The sequence below is a fragment of the Muntiacus reevesi genome, chromosome 18 (genome assembly GCF_963930625.1).
Source record: "Muntiacus reevesi chromosome 18, mMunRee1.1, whole genome shotgun sequence".
Lineage (NCBI taxonomy): Eukaryota > Metazoa > Chordata > Mammalia > Artiodactyla > Cervidae > Muntiacus > Muntiacus reevesi.
The window spans coordinates 56,538,508-56,545,285 of record NC_089266.1 but is presented as its reverse complement, the minus strand read 5'-3'; positions in this window follow the sequence as shown (position 1 = coordinate 56,545,285).

The following is a 6,778-nucleotide window of genomic DNA, read 5'->3' as shown; positions in this document are numbered from 1 at the left end:
TACTCTACAAAGAATAAATGGTTTTGCTAGCAGCACTTTCTAACTCAGGGAGTTAACTAGTTGAGAAGGAATTTGACCACTACACCACTTAATACTGACTCAACACAGATATTCTGCCAAATCAAAACTTCAAAGCTCAATATATTAATGAGTTCTTGGAGTCTCTGGAGACCTCTTGCTGGCCAGATAAAAGATCTATCAAGGTGCCTTCTCTTTAATTTAAAGTGAAAATTGATGCTCTCAGGGTCTCAAGTATAATCATGTTAATTTATTGGGGAATATATAAGGAATTGCCAAAAGTAGGAATAATCCAATTATTGGCTTAAATGAGTTTGGGTTTTCTTGTTTTTGTCAGTCTGGTCCATGAAGTACTTTCACTTTCAGACATTCAAATGTTATTTACATAGGTTTGGGCCTTATTAATGTAGCTAAATATACCCAAAGGTGGAATTACAGCCCTTCTCTAAAAAACAGTGTAGTTGATATACTAAGAATCGAATTCAAACATTAGCATTCGCTACTTTTAATAAATCACAAGAAAGTGGATGCCTTGGGACAGGATAGCTGGAGAATGCTGCTCAAATGTGGCTTTTTCCTCCAAAACGTTTCTGGCTCCTTTTTTTTTTTTTTTTTAAGAATCTGCCAGGAGAAAAAAATATCCTGATCTCATGGTTTGTTCAATGACATAAATGCGTAAGTAGCTTCCTTAAGCTCCTACCAAGTAGGGAACATTAGGAAATCATTTGTTTCATCCTGGGCACCAAAGATGCATCTAAACGACTCTGCTACCTTACACTTTCAGGACAGAAATGAAAATGACAAGGAGAGGACTCAGGCATTGGGCTCTTCCTCTTACAGAGAGGGAAAGCAACATGCCTTGCCTCATCATCACCACCCCTTGTTCTAAGAGACAGTAGTGAGAAGTTTTAAAATAATAGTCTTTGGCTATGGAGTACTTTTGTGAATATCCATTTTGTAATTCGCCTCTCCTGTGACTTTTGCCAAGTCACCTGACTCTTCTAAACTTTATATCTTCTTATATAGAAAAGAGATAAAAATAGTCCATATTTCATAAAGCTATCTATCAGTAGGGTTAAAAGTAAAGAATAGGACACATTGCCTAACACAAGGCAAATAACTTTTGTAGCTATAATTATTATTGCCTGAATACTCAAAGCAAGGTTGAAGTGCTAACAATTCCACACTTTTCTGTTTGAACCAAATGTCCTTTGATTACATCTTTCACCCAGTCACCCCAAATAAGAGACTTTGATGAAAGGCCAACTTTGCTGAGAATGTGATGAGAGGTTTGCTTTCCTATTAGTGAAAGTGGAAAAGCTGTTTGTTCATTTTTGTAATTTGGCTGTGGATCTAAAGGCCCTAGGGAACCTGGCTCAAAGAACTAGAAGTTATTATTGAAAACTGAACAGTTTTGATGAACCTAATAGCCAAAGGCAGATCAAGTCCATATAACATGAAACCTAAAAGTAGGGCAATGAGAAAAGCAGGGCTAAGGTAAAATTCAAGCCTCAGACCAGTGGCAATAAATAATGCAATGGGTCAGAGTGAGTGAAAAACAAACTAAGCCAGAACAAATGCTGATTTGGGCCCTTTTTGGAAGGAAATGTCTACCAGTGGTCACTGATCTTTATTTCCTGTCACTGCGAAGTCAGAAGTCAACTATATCTAAGACCCCAACTAGATAGCAATTTTGCCAGATTACATTCCCTGTTAATTTCCTTTTATAATAGAAAGAAACTTACTCCTTAGGGGGGGAAAAAAAAGGCTCTCACTTCTATCCTTTGGAATGTCTTGCCTGCTTAGCCCCATATTTTGCTCTAAGGTGGAGCTCACCTTTCTCTGCCTACAAGGGCACTCACTGTTTTACTGAATAACATTCCCAAGAATTAAAAGGTACTCTTTAAAGCTTATTGAGAGAGAAAAGAAGTGAGAATTGTGTACACAGATATGCACATATGTGTGCTGATTGGTGAGGATGTCTCAAAGCCATCCCAAATCCTGAGGGTAAGCCTGAGTGACATGACTGCCAAATAGCCACCTGGTAATAATAGGCAATCAGTCATTCAAGTATTCCTTTAGCCAAAGTCTGAATTCAAACTAAATATGAATTTAGTTAATTCATATTATTGGAATGCCTACTTTGTGGTGATGGACAAGGGAAATTAGGAGGCTATAATAACCCAAGTGAATGACAATATCATTTCGGATAAAATAGTAAAGAAGGTCTTGAGAAATGATTGGATTCAGGATATATTTTGAAGGTATCACTGAAATAATTGTATAGAAGAGAAGGAGCTCGAGCTGACTCCAATATTTTTGGCCAGGGTGACTGGGATAGAGCTGCCAGTCACTAGGATAATCCTGTGGGAGGAGCAGATTGGGAGCTTAGAAATCAAGAGTTCTGTTTTAGCCATATTAGGTCTGAAATGACAACTTCGCATCTAAGGGGGATGTGTTGAGTAGGCAGTTGGATGTAGGAGAATGATTTCGGGAGAGGCATGTGGGTTGTAGATATAAATTTAGGAGCTTTTAGGAGTTCAGATGGCTTTTAAAACCCTGAAACTGGGAGAGATAACCTAGGGAATGAGTATAGAACCTGAGGAGAAGAGCTCTGAAGATGAAGAAGAAAAAACAGAAACTGAGGAAGAGGGATAAGTAGAAAGGAAACTCGTAGAGACTAGTTCCTAGAAGCAAAGCGAAGAAAGTATTTGTGGGGAGAGAGCAAATTAGCCAAGATGGCGTATCCAGGCTCTCTAGCCCCACATTTTGTAAATAATGACCACGTGACAGCGGAGCTCGTTTACAGCACTGCGCATGCACGTTAATTCAAGAGGCACTCACTTGGTCGCGGGCTGTGTGCGGTATGGAGTATGTGCGTTCCATCCAGAAAGCTGCGGCATCACTGCTGTGTCAGGGCTGTGCCCATTGGGTCAGCCACGACAGGAGAGAATTTAGCGTGTCTACTGCTACAGCTGCTGTGGCAGCCAGGAGAGAATACTGTTATGGCTGATGCGCCAGCCAGGAGCGAGGTTGTGTTAGGTTAGGTTATGCTATGGTTGCTGCTGCAGCTACGGAGTCAGCCAGGAGAGAATAAATGCGTTTGTGGTTCCTACGATTCCTCGCATCTTCTTCTAGCCTCTTAGCTCGCGCCTCGCCTGCCCTGGGTTCATCGAACAGTGAGGACAGTGGGAACTGCAAAACAATTGGTACTATAAACAGGATCAGCAATACCGTATTTCAAGAAGAGAACTGATCAGCTCTTCCTAGTGATATTGATAGACCTAATGTGATGGGGAATAATAATCACCTACTGGATTTGGTACCATAGTGATCATAAGGACTAAGAGTAATACTCTTTCAGTGGAAGAGGAAATAAAAAAATCAATTAATGTGGGTTCAATAGAGACTGAAAATAGGGGAAATGGAAACAGCAAATGTAGACACCTGGTTTTGAGGAATTTTTTTGTAAAGGGGAGAAAACCTTGACAAAGAGATCAAACCACTTGCTAGTTTCCTGAATCATGGGGTGATTTAGGATCCCATTAGGTTCCAGATCAAAATCCAAGTTGGCAACACTCTAAAGATCATATGTTCAACCCTGCTGGAATAGTGGAAGAGGAAAGAGATGAGTAAGTTAGTCCTGAAAGAAAAGTGAAAGTTGATCAGTCATGACTGACTCTTTGTGACCCCATGGACAGTTCAGTCTACGGAATTCTGCAGGCCAGAATACTGGAGTGGGTACTCCTTCCGTTCTCCAGAGGGTCTTCCCAACCCAGGGATTGAACCCAGGTCTCCTGCACTGCAGGCAGAGTCTTTACCATCTGAGCCACCAGGGAAGCAAGTGAATCCTAGTCCTCAAAAAAGTTTTAGTTGAGTAGGGGAGATATTTATGATGTCAGGATCAGAAAAAAAAATGTAATTGCTTTTAATCCTTGAAACAATCCTATTACTTCCGTATAGCAGACCCTAAGCAGCTGTGAATTTAACAATAGGGGGTTTTTGAATGTTCATACCTCACTCTGAAGGTTCAAGATGTGTGGTTATTTGCAATTTTCCTAAGAAGTCTGGAATGTGTGTACTATCAGTCTGGTGTGGGGAAAAAGACTGCTTAACCCCACCTTCCAGCACCTGCATTTCATTCAACTTTGTGGTTTCAACTGACTGTCATATAAATGAAAATATGTGGCAACAGTCTCAGATAAGTTTTTTCCCCCATATTTTACAAAAAAGAAAATATATCATTAAAATTTCTGTTTAGAGTAACTATATTTTGTGCTATGCTAAGTTGCTTCAGTCATGTCTTTTTCTTTGCGACCTAATGAACTATATAGCCCACTAGGCTTCTCTGTCCACGGAATTATCCAGGCAATTATGCCATGCCTTCCTCCAGGGAATCTTCCTGACCTGGGGATTGAACCCACATCTCTTGTGTCTCTTGTGTTGGGAGGCATGTTCTTTACCACAAGAACCACCTGGGAAGTCCAATAGTGTATTAAATAGAACATTTTGTTATAATCTCAGGACTTTAACTGAAGCTCTAAGGTTGAAAACAATTAAACATATCCCAAGATCATTTTTTTTCTCCCTGCATGGCTAAATATATAAGCACCATCATGAATAACAAAATGAACAAGGAAATTAATGATGAATTTGACTGATACAGGAGAGACAAGTAGGAATAGCTACCATTCAACCTCAGTAGACAACATACTTAACTTATAATCACATAAAATTCTGGCCAAAATACACATATTCATGCAAGTTACTGTATTTGCTTTCAAAATCAGAACCCCTTTGTTTGTGGCAAAACAACAGATTTTCATGATATATATCCCTTGGGTTATGCAAAGAAAAGTAAATTGAAACACAGACTTACAAGATGTGATTTGTAAGAAAAGAGAAAGGGTCTAAGCACAAAGCAAAACATAAAAATACACAAAAATAAGAATATAGTAGAAAGTCAGGTAGATATACTCCTAAGTATTTTATTCTTTTTGTTGCAATGGTGAATGGTATTGTTTCCTTAATTTCTCTTTCTGTTTTCTCATTGTTAGTGTATAGGAATGCAAGGGATTTCTGTGTGTTAATTTTATATCCTGCAAATTTACTATATTCATTGATTAGCTCTAGTAATTTTCTGGTAGTCTTTAGGGTTTTCTATGCAGAGGATCATGTCATCTGCAGACAGTGAGAGTTTCACTTCTTCATTTCCTATCTGGATTCCTTTTATTTCTTCTTCTGCTCTGATTGCTGTGGCCAAAACTTCCAAAATTATGTTGAATAGTAGTGGTGAGAGTGGGCACCCTTGTCTTGTTCCTGATTTTAGGGGAAATGCTTTCAATTTTTCACCATTGAGGATAATGTTTGCTGTGGGTTTGTCATATATAGCTTTTATTATGTTGAGGTATGTTCCTTCTATTCCTGCCTTCTGGAGAGTTTTTATCATAAATGGATGTTGAATTTTCTCAAAGGCTTTTTCTGCATCTATTGAGATAATCATATGGTTTTTATCTTTCAATTTGTTAATGTGGTGTATTACATTGATTGATTTGTGGATATTGAAGAATCCTTGCATTACTGGGATAAAGCCCAGTTGGTCATGATGTATGATCTTTTTAATATGTTGTTGGATTCTGTTTGCTAGAATTCTGTTAAGGATTTTTGCATCTATGTTCATCAGTGATATTGCCTAAAGAAACAAAAGACCTATACATAGAAAACTATAAAACACTGATGAAATAAATCAAAGAGTACACAAATAGATGGAGAAATATACTGTGTTCATGGATTGGAAGAATCAATATTGTGAAAATGAGTATACTACCCAAAGCAATCTATAGATTCAATGCAATCCCTATCAAGCTACCAATGGTATTCTTCACAGAACTAGAGCAAATAATTTCACAATTTGTATGGAAATACAAAAAACCTCAAATAGCCAAAGCAATCTTGAGAAAGAAGAATGGAACTGGAGGAATCAACCTGCCTGACTTCAGGCTCTACTACAAAGCCACAGTCATCAAGACAGTATGGTACTGGCACAAAGACAGAAATATAGATCAATGGAACAGAATAGAAAGCCCAGAGATAAATCCACATATCTACAGACACCTTATCTTTGACAAAGGAGGCAAAGATATACAATGGAAAAAAGACAACCTCTTTAACAAGTGGTACTGGGAAAACTGGTCAACCACTTATAAAAGAATGAAACTAGAACACTTTCTAACACCATACACAAAAATAAACTCAAAATGGATTAAAGATCTAAATGTAAGACCAGAAACTATAAAACTCCTAGAGGAGAACATAGGCAAAACACTCTCCGACATAAATCACAGCAGGATCCTCTATGACCCACCTCCCAGAATATTGGAAATAAAAGCAAAAATAAACAAATGGGACCTAATGAAACTTAAAAGCTTTTGTGCAACAAAGGAAACTATAAGCAAGGTAAAAAGACAGCCTTCAGAATGGGAGAAAATAATAGCAAACAAAGCAACAGACAAAGGATTAATCTCAAAAATATACAAGCAAATGCAGCTCAATTCCAGAAAAAATAAAGGACCCAATCAAAAAATGGGTCAAAGAACTAAACAGACATTTCTCCAAAGAAGACATACAGATGGCTAATAAATACATGAAAAGATGCTCAACATCACTCATTATCAGAGAAATGCAAATCAAAACCTCAATGAGGTACTATTACATACCAGTCAGGATGGCTGCTATCCAAAAGTCTACAAGCAGTAAATGC